The sequence below is a fragment of the Phaseolus vulgaris genome, chromosome 11, assembly GCF_051622355.1.
Source record: "Phaseolus vulgaris cultivar YP4 chromosome 11, ASM5162235v1, whole genome shotgun sequence".
NCBI classification, from domain to species: domain Eukaryota; kingdom Viridiplantae; phylum Streptophyta; class Magnoliopsida; order Fabales; family Fabaceae; genus Phaseolus; species Phaseolus vulgaris.
In genome coordinates this window covers 29,054,441-29,064,861 of record NC_143508.1, presented here as the reverse complement: position 1 = coordinate 29,064,861, position 10,421 = coordinate 29,054,441, and the positions used below count along the sequence as shown (strand labels likewise).

The 10,421-nt window shown below is 31.9% G+C and overlaps 1 long non-coding RNA gene and 1 pseudogene across 1 annotated transcript; both read right to left on the bottom strand.

Moving 5' to 3' along the window:
- Nucleotides 1–1,667: 1,667 nt before the first annotated feature.
- LOC150023155 (uncharacterized) lies at nt 1,668–2,102 on the bottom strand. Its single transcript, XR_016517546.1, has 2 exons — nt 2,006–2,102; nt 1,668–1,889 (listed from the first exon to the last, which is right to left on the bottom strand). It is a non-coding gene; the product is annotated as an uncharacterized LOC150023155 (long non-coding RNA).
- Nucleotides 2,103–6,310: 4,208 nt separating this feature from the next.
- LOC150023154 (uncharacterized) lies at nt 6,311–9,710 on the bottom strand (annotated as a pseudogene).
- Between the last annotated feature and the right edge of the window lie 711 nt (nt 9,711–10,421).

The window sequence follows — 10,421 nt, the reverse complement described above, 5'->3', positions numbered from 1 at the left end:
TAAATAGTTTCTAAATTGGTATCTAATTACCTTTGAAGGTTTTTCTACCAAATTTATAATCTAAATAATTGGTAGTTAGAATCTAAATTACATGATACGTATTATATAAGTACTATATATGAATTATGAAAATTGTAAGAAATTTATGTCATAGATCTGGGATGATGTATGAGTTTTGTTAGGTGGTACAATTAGTATAAAAAACCTATGTTTAACAAAGATCCTCTAGCTTCTTATGATCTAATTCATATAGACTAAGAATAGCTGAGATGGATATATACACACCGGTGTTAAAACTACACACCGGTGTTAAAACTACACACCGGTGTTAAAACTACACACCGGTGTTAAAACTACACACCGGTGTTTAAACTACACACCGGTGTTTAAACTACACACCGGTGTTTAAACTACACACCGGTGTTTAAACTACACACCGGTGTTTAAACTACACACCGGTGTTTAAACTACACACCGGTGTTTAAACTACACACCGGTGTTTAAACTACACACCGGTGTTTAAACTACACACCGGTGTTTAAACTACACACCGGTGTTTAAACTACACACCGGTGTTTAAACTACACACCGGTGTTTAAACTACACACCGGTGTTTAAACTACACACCGGTGTTTAAACTACACACCGGTGTTTAAACTACACACCGGTGTTTAAACTACACACCGGTGTTTAAACTACACACCGGTGTTTAAACTACACACCGGTGTTAAAACTACACACCGGTGTTAAAACTACACACCGGTGTTAAAACTACACACCGGTGTTAAAACTACACACCGGTGTTAAAACTACACACCGGTGTTTAACCTACACACCGGTGTTTAACCTACACACCGGTGTTTAACCTACACACCGGTGTTTAACCTACACACCGGTGTTTAACCTACACACCGGTGTTTAACCTACACACCGGTAATCTTTGGATTAGATGTTCATACTTAATGAGTCTTCCGGAAGACGATAAATTTAAGTTCAGTAGTGAGATTAAAATGAAATCCAATGATTGTGATTGAAAATTGATCAATGTGTGGTCTATATAAAATTGATATTGAAATTTTATATGACAACATTTAAAAAACAAATTATAAACAATATTGGTTCTTTTTGCATGAATTATCTTACGGTATAGACTATATTAGTCAAGTCATTTTATACTCTTAAGTAAAAAGTTACCTTATCAATTATAAATCTTTTTACCTAAGAACAAATTATCCAATAATTGGTATCATGAAGTTTGACCGATATATTTTACATAGAAAGTAAAAATAATCATATAAAATTTTATCAACAATATTGGAACATAGTACAAAAGTAATAAATTAAATTTGCAGATAAAAAATGTTGGATCTAAAGTATAGAATAAAGTTAAAATTTATCTTTAGTAAATGGTCTATCTTTTTTTTCTCTATTTTTAACAATAACAACAACAATGGCAACCCCAAAGACAAAATTCAACATAATGCTTGAACAAACATCATAATAAATTAACGGATGTTTTTTAGTATTAATACAAAATCTGATTTGTTTAATAAAAGAAATTAAAATTTTACGGTGAATTATAATTCTTAAGATAAAATAAGAATATATGTAATATTATATATATATATATAGAGAGAGAGAGAGATAGTTTAGTTGTAAACAAGGTTTTATAAACGTGATGTTGCAATATTATTGAAGGAATAGATTGTTTGGTTGCAACCAGATCTAGTAAGATCTGAACTAAGAGAATTGTTGAAGATCAAAGGAGCAACAACACAATTTGCCTGTGCATTTTCCTGCACCATAACCTATGAACCTGCACTGAGCATCTCAGTCAGGAAATTGAGAACATGTTCCAGGACACTTCGGTGGATCTTGACTCCTCACACCTACATTATGGATTTTCAAAACTAAAATTAGGAACAATTCACCAAAACCAAAACTCAAAGACACACATGTTTCACAAATATATGTTCTAAAATATAATATAATAATTTATACATACCAGATGAAATGACAATAACAATTGTTGTTGCAAGGAGAACTTTGAACAAAATCATCCACATTACTGAATAACCAGCCATTCTTACAATTTTTCCAGCTTTTCCCTCAATATGCTTTATATGATTTGCCAATATACATTTGTCTTTATATACATGTGAATTCAAATTCAACATATTCTAATACTCAACTTTAAAATTTATTTTCATAATACTGTAATATAATTGAATATTTATGAGTATTAATGTGTAAGTTTTAAATATTAATTAAAAAATAAATTTACATGATTTTCTTTAATTTCCATTAAAAAAATCATTAAATAGAAATTGATTTCAGAGAAAAATAATAATTAGTTATTTGATTAAATTAGATATTATTTTAGAGACTAAAATAATTTATTGGTATATAAAGTAATTTTTATTATCCATAAACTACTCTCAAATTGATAGCTAACAATTAATTTAAATCCTAAAGTTTGTAGTTAAAACATTGGTAATTAATTATATATCAATTTAAAAATTAATTTATAAATTTCATATTGATTCAAGATTATTAATGTGTAGCTTTTAAATATTGATTGAAAAATAAAAATTTACATGATTTTTATTAATTATTAATTTTGTAAAATTCAGTGTATATGTTAAAGATTCAATATCTTTTTAAGATATGGTCATTAATGAAGAGTTACGCGTCATTATATAAAATATGTTTATATATGAACTATTAATGTGTGATATTTAAATATTAATTAGAAAATAAAAATTAACAGGACTTTCATTGATTTTGTAAAATTCAATATATCCTTTAAAAGCTAATTATTACTGTACAAAGAAAAAATTTCATTTTAATATTTATAAATAAGAAATAGATATAATCTACCTATGTAAGTTTTTTTTTAACATATGAAATTTTGGATTAGTCCTTCTTTAATTTTGTATTTTTTCTTTTTTAATAATATATATTTTTTCATATGATGATAGATGATTGTGGTTGTTTGAGGTGTCAGTCTAGCTGAGATGTCAAGTTGCATAGTTATACATAACATGAAAGTTTTTTATAAAAAAGAAAGTATTATAAATGTTTCTATTATGGGTTTTGTGTATATCAAGTGAAAAATAGGAATATAAATTATCAATTTAATATCATCCTAACAATATTTGTAAGTTTTATTTATTTTTAATTAGTTGGTTGTAGAAAAATAGTGAAGAGAGAAATGTTTTACAAACATATCTTTAACACTACCCAATATCACTTATTACTAATATTATAAGTAACATTTATTATACTAATTTTTAATATTATAGATTCTCAAAGATTGAAACTTTTTAAATAAAAAAGAAAACAATAGTACAATGAAATGGAGATTAATGAGAGTTATAATTAAAAAAAATCATAGAATAAAAACATGTCTTACTATGTTTACCTTTTTTTTATAAAAAATTTTCATGTTAGGCATCACTGTGCAACTTGACATTTCAGCTAAACTGACACCTCAATTACTATGCGTATGTTTATAAGTGTTATAATTTGTTTATCTTTTCACTATATTGTTATTATATTTATTATATTTTATTAATATATTATGCTTAATATTATTATAGGGGAATGATTGATAAGTTTATAATTTATTATATATTTATTTTCAAAAAAGAACATTATATAGGAATTTTTAGGTTCAGTATTCAAATTGAGATTATGAAGGAGATGATCCTCCCTTGATATTGAATTCATATAGAAAAAAATATTATGTGCTAAGGGTGTGCTTGGATTAAAGAGAGAATTTGTGGGGATTTGAGGGGGTGAATTTATGAGGATGAGAGAGTGAAGTGTGAAATGTTTGGATTGAGATATGTAAGAGTGAATCTATGAGGAAAGTTTATAGGAGTTTCTGAGTAATGTGATGTTTGTGAGGGAATTTTGAATTATTTTAAAGGTGTAAAATGTTACTTTACAAATTTACCCTTACCTATTAAAAAAATTAATAATCAAATGAGTTTCTTTTTTTAAAAAATAAATAACTTTCACATATTCATAAATTTAAAAATTATAATTAAAAATAACTAAATATGTATTAAATGTTTCTAACTTATATTATTTAAGAAGCTTGTTTAACTTGAATAGAATCTGTTTGCAAATCAATTTTTATTTGAAGAAGATTTTCAAAATATTAACTTCTAATTTTTTATATTTATTCTATTATTATTTTTTAAATATTTATTAAATCTACCGTTTTTTTTTCAACTAGAGCGAGTTATTATTTATTTAACTTATTCCCCTCTATTTATACGTACTTACTTTGACTTTATTATAATATTTAATTTATTACTCCAATACACTAATTGATATAGTATTATTAATATTATTTTTAAAATTTTGATTAAAAATATGTTATGAAATAGTATAAGATTAATAATATAATATAAAATAAAAGCAGTAATTGAAACTAAAAAAATTGCAATTAAAATAATCCATCTACTAATAAAAATTTAAAGATTTAAAATATATATTTTTAAAAACCAAAACTATAAACATCTCAAAACGTAAAATTTATAAGTTAATTACTTTTAGGTTTCAATTTCTAACTAGTTTTTGTGAAACATCACTACTAATACAAACTAATTTTAGAAACAAAAAATAATTAGTTGTTATAGTTAATAAATTAGAGACAAAGGACTTAAAAAAATTAGTTTCTATTATTGTTAAATAGTTTCTAAATTGATATCTAATTAGCTATGAAGGTTTGTTCACTGGACTGACTATTGGATTCTTTGGGAGACGACTTGGGGTCATCTGACCACTGTTATACTATTATCTTTCTAGCATTGGACAAGTCTGCGCTTGATTCATATTAATTTGATAGCAAAACGACTAAAACAACAAATATCAAGAAACCAAGATTTGCAAGAATTATGAAACATGCCAGTCATTAGACAATGCTAAAAAGCTAATTTATTTTATTTAAGCATAAAATTAAACTCAAACAAAGCAAAACAAAAGCAAGAGATAAAAATAAATCCTAAACTATAATTCTTCTCCCCCACACTTAAATCAAACATTGTCCTCAATGTAAAAACAGTTAATAAATGTGTACGATAAAAGTAAGAGAAGGAATACTCCCTCTTCAAGCTTGAAGGTAATTGGGGGCTTGCAAGGTAATCTCTTCCACCGTCTCTTCTTGAGGAATCTCATGAAAGAGCTTTAGACGATGTCCATTCACCTTAAATGTCTTTGTAGACGTTAGACTCTGCAATTCTACAACACCATGAGGATGGACATGGGTGATAAAAAATGGACCCATCCATCTTGAGCGCAACTTTCCAGGCATAAGCTTTAATCTGAAGTTGAACATTAACACACGTTGGCCTGCAACAAACTCCTTGCTAGTGATGAAGTGGTCATGGAGACTCTTGGTCCTTTCCTTGTAAAATTTTGATTTCTCATATTACTCCAAACGGATCTTTTCTAGCTCTTGCAGCTGGAGTTTTTGCTGCTCTCCTGCCTTGTCATAATTCATGTTGCATGGCTTTATTGCCCAATAAGCTTTGTGCTCGATCTCCACAGGTAGATGACAAGCTTTTCCAAAGACGACCCTAAAGGGAGACATCCCAATAGGTGCTTTATAGGCTGTACAATGGGCCCAAATGGCATCGTTAAGACGTTTACTACTATCCTTCCTTGTTGGGTTAACCATCTTCTCCAGAATGCGCTTTATTTCTCTGTTGGAGACCTCAACTTAGCCATTTTTCCTAAATAGACCATCTAGTAACCTGTTACAAAAATGTGTGCCTTGGTCGCTGATGATAGATTTAGGAATCTCAAATTTGCAAAAGAGGTTAGAGTGAATAAAAGCTGCAACAACATGAGAATCATTAGTTCTTGTGGCTATTGCCTCCACCCATTTGGAGACATAGTCCACAAGAAGTAAGATATAAGTGAATCCAAAAGAGACAGGAAAGGGACTCATGAAATCAACACCCCACACATCAAAGACTTCACAAAAGAGCATGTGTTGTTGGGGCATCTGTTGTCTTTTGGAGATAGCAGCGCTTGCTCTTTGACATCTCTCACACATGGATGAGACGATCCATGCATCTCTAAACATTGTTGGCCAAAAGAAACCACAGTCCAATACTTTTCTTGCAGTATATTGTGCATCTAAGTGTCCTCCAAAGGGTGAGGCATGACAAAAATTCAGCACAGATGGGATCCCATGGTCAGGAATACATCTACGTATGATTTGATCACTACAAAAACGCCATAAGTAAGGATGATCCCAAACATAGTACTTGGACTCACTCTTGAGTTTGTCTCAATATGCCTTGGTTGTCAATGGTGGAAAAATTGAAGTAGCAAGGTAGTTCACTATGTCAACATACCAAGGTATGAGTTCAAATGTGCTAGACAGTCCAAGAAAAGATCTAACCTCTCTAACAAAAGAGGGGTAAGGTAACTGTAAAATAACATTCAATCTAGCAGAGTCTACCTGAATAACTTTTTAAGAAATTATATGGCCTAGGACTATGCCTTGTGACACCATAAAATGACATTTTTCATAGCTTAAAACAAGATTATTTTCTATGCACCTATCAAGTACCTTACTAAGGTTAGTCAAACAATCATTAAAAAAAGAACCATAAATGCTGAAATCATCCATAAAAACTTCAATGCAATGTTCAATCAAGTCAGAAAATATGCTCATAATACAACGTTGGACGGTTCCATGGGCATTGCACAAATCGAAGGGCATCCTTCTATAAGCAAAGGTTCCAAAGGGGCAGGTAAAGGTAGTCTTGTGTTGATCTTCTGGTGCAACCCAAATATGAAAATGGCAAGAAAAACCATCCAAGAAATAGTAGTGTGTCTTACCAGGTAAGCGCTCAAGCATTTGATCGATGAAAGGAAGGGGAAAGTGGTCCTTCCATGTGGCTTGATTCAAACGTCTATAATCAATACAGACTCTCTAGTTGTTCTACACTCTAGTGGGAATAAGTTCATTACGCTCATTCTTTATCACTGTTATCCCAGATTTCTTGGGAGCAACTTGAATTGGACTCATCCAAGTGCTGTCAGAGATAGGGTATATGATACCAGCTTGTAGCAGCTTGTTGATCTCTTTCTTCACCACATCAAGAATCTGGGGATTAAGCCGACGTTGAGGCTGTCTCACAGGTTTTGTCCCTTCTTCTAATAGAATTTATGCATACAAATAGAAGGGTTGATACCTAGAATATTTGCCACCGTCCAGCCAATGGTTTTCTTGTGCTCTCTAATCACCTGTAACAGTTTTTGCTTTTGTTCACCAGATAGAGCAGTGGAGATAATCACTGGAAGTTGCTCCTTTTTTTTCCAAATAGGCATACTTAAGATGATTTGGAAGTGGCTTCAATTCAAGTGAGGGCGGTTGGATGATGGACGGTAATGGTCTATTACTGAGAGAAACTTCAGCAACCTGCAATTTATCGGGGTTAGAATCATCTAATGTTTTCAAGTGTGTATCAACAACATTTGCTTTAGTTGCAAAACCTGCATCACAAATGTTAGAACAGTTTAGACCATCAAATGATATAAACTCATCTATCGAAGAGTCTGTCCAATCAATTAAATCAGAAAGATCACAATCCTCTAAAAAATCCAACACAATATCATCCAAAATGTCAAGATGATACATAAAGTGATCTTCAACTGGGTGTTTCATAGCGTCTAGGATATTGAATTGGACTAGATTGTCTCCAAACTCCACAGTTAGTGTGCCTACGTGAACATCAATCTTGGTGCGGGCTGTCTTCAAGAAAGGTCTGCCCAAGATGATTGATGTTGCACCAGAATGTGAATCCTCTCTACCCATGTCCAAAATGTAAAAATCTGTAGGAAAAACAAGTTTATTTACATGAATAAGGACATCTTCAATAAGTCCTGCAGGTTGAACTATGCTCCTATTCGCGAGTTGAATGACTACGCCTGTGGGTTTAAGAGGACCAAGAGACAAAGAAATAAACACAGATAAAGGCATAACATTTATAGATGCTCCCAAGTCAAGTATCGCGTTTTCAAATTGGTTACTGCCTATTATGCAAGGAATGGTGAAAGTGCATGGGTCTTTGCATTTTTCAGGTATTGCTGCCAACGGCTTTTCAGGTATTGCTGCCATGGGCATGGGTCTTTGCATGGGTCTTAATAGCGTCTAACAGAGGAATGTTCACCTCGACCTTTCTGAATGTCTCGAGAATCTCCTTGTCAGCCTCTTCCATTTTTCTGCTTGTCTGAACAACTCTTTTTAGAAAAGGAAGAGGAATAGATGGTTTGTCAAGACTAACAATTTCTCCTTGTACATCATCTTCATTAGACAGTCTAGGAGGAGCATCCATGTCATTATTCCTTGTGTTGATCCTTCTTTGATCATCATTCGCTAGAGGTGTTAGACGATTTAAGCTGATCGTCTACTTTGGTGGATTTTCGCACAGGTGCTTGCAACAGAGTACCACTTCTCAGAGTGATGGAACTGACATTATGTGGATTGATGGTCGTCTGGGAGGGAAGCTTATCAGACCCTTTGGAATTCATCTCATTCATACGAGTGGCTAACTGACCAATCTGATTTTCCATGTTATGAATGCTTACATATGTTCTTTGTATTCTTTCATCTGTTCTTTATACTGTTTCACTTGTTCTCTGTTGGAATTGCGTATTAACTTCAACCATGTGCTTTATTACATCCTCCAGAGAAGATCCACATTTTTCTGATACAACAGCTGGTGGTGGGGATGGTTGTTGTTGCTGTGAGTTACCCCATCTAAGATTCAGATGATTCCTCCAACCCAGATTATACTTATTAGTGGACAAATAATGGTTGTATAGTTGTTGAGGTGGGTTAGACTGTCTACCACCATTAAAGATGTTTGCAGCATAGGCTTGAGGACATTCAACATTGTTTCCTCCTTCAACTTCTTGAAGAGTGGGGCAAGCATCAGTGACATTGTTAGCGGTGCAAATTCCACATGTAATTGTGCCTTCATCTGAGCATGATCAACTGCATAATTCGTTGTCATCTCATGAACTCCACGAACAGGTGTTGCAAAGTTGCTACGTGTGTGGAATTGTTGATTGTTAGAAGCCATGATCTCAATCAATTGTTTAGCAGCGGCTGGCGTCTTGTCAACTAGCACTCCTCCACTGGCCGCATCTATCATATGTCTATCACTAGCCATCAGACCCTCGTAAAAATATATTATTAGAAGTTGTTCGTTAATCTGATGGTATGGACAACTTGTACATAGCCTCTTGAATCTTTCCCAATATTCATAGAGACTTTCTCTGTCTTGTTGCCAAATCCCGCATATTTCCTTTCTTATTGATGTGACTCTAGATGCTGGAAAGAATTTTTCAAGGAACACTCTTTTCAACCCTTCCCAATTAGTCACTGATTCTGCCGACAAATAAAATAGCCAATCTTTAGCTGCATCTTGGAGTGAAAAAGGGGATGCTTTAAGCTTGATGCGCTCCTCTGTGACCCCAGCTGGCCTCATGGTGGTACACACTATGTGGAACTCCTTATGATGTTTGTGTGGGTCTTCACCTGCAAGGCCATGAAATTTAGGGAGCAAGTGTATCAAACCAGATTTAAGCTCGCATTGCCCATCTGGGTATTGGATACACATAGTTTGGAAGGAAACATCTGGAGCAGCAAGTTCTCTGAGGGTCCGTGCTTCCATAATTCCAAAATTAGGACTTACGGTAGCAGTCGATGATGAACTAGGATTTACAGCAGTAGTTGGTGATCAACTAGAAGACGAGGTTGTATCACTAGACATGTATTAATTGAATTTCCTATTAGACCCTTCAGAGCAAAATATATATATATTTTTTTTTAAGAAACAACCCAAGTCAACTCCCAGGAAAGAGAGGTGAGTGACAAATGGACAAACTTAAAAACCAAGTCTTTCCTAGTCAGAGTCTTCCCCAAATTTCAATAAAAAAAACAAAAAAAAAACAAAGTAGCAATTGAAGTATCTACCCTAAATGCAAAATCCTATATAAAAAAATGCTACACTTAATGCTTTAAAAAAATAGTTAGAGAAAAAAATATTATGCAAAAATAAATAAATAAATAAATAAAATATAGAAAATAAATATAATAATTATAAAAATTAAAACAAAAGCACAAATAAATAAAGAATGACAAAACAAAATAAAAAAAATAAAAAAAATAGAAAAGATATAAAATAAAGGCAAAACAAAATAAGATAAAGATAAAAGATATAAACGAATAAAATAAAAACAAATAAAAACAAGAAGAAAAATCTTGACTATTATATTTCTTTATTTTTTCTTTTTTTTAATTGTTTTTTTTATAAAATTAAACAAGAAGGAGAAAAATTCCTGAATATCAGATTGTTTTTTAGTTTTTTTTTTCGTTTCTTTTT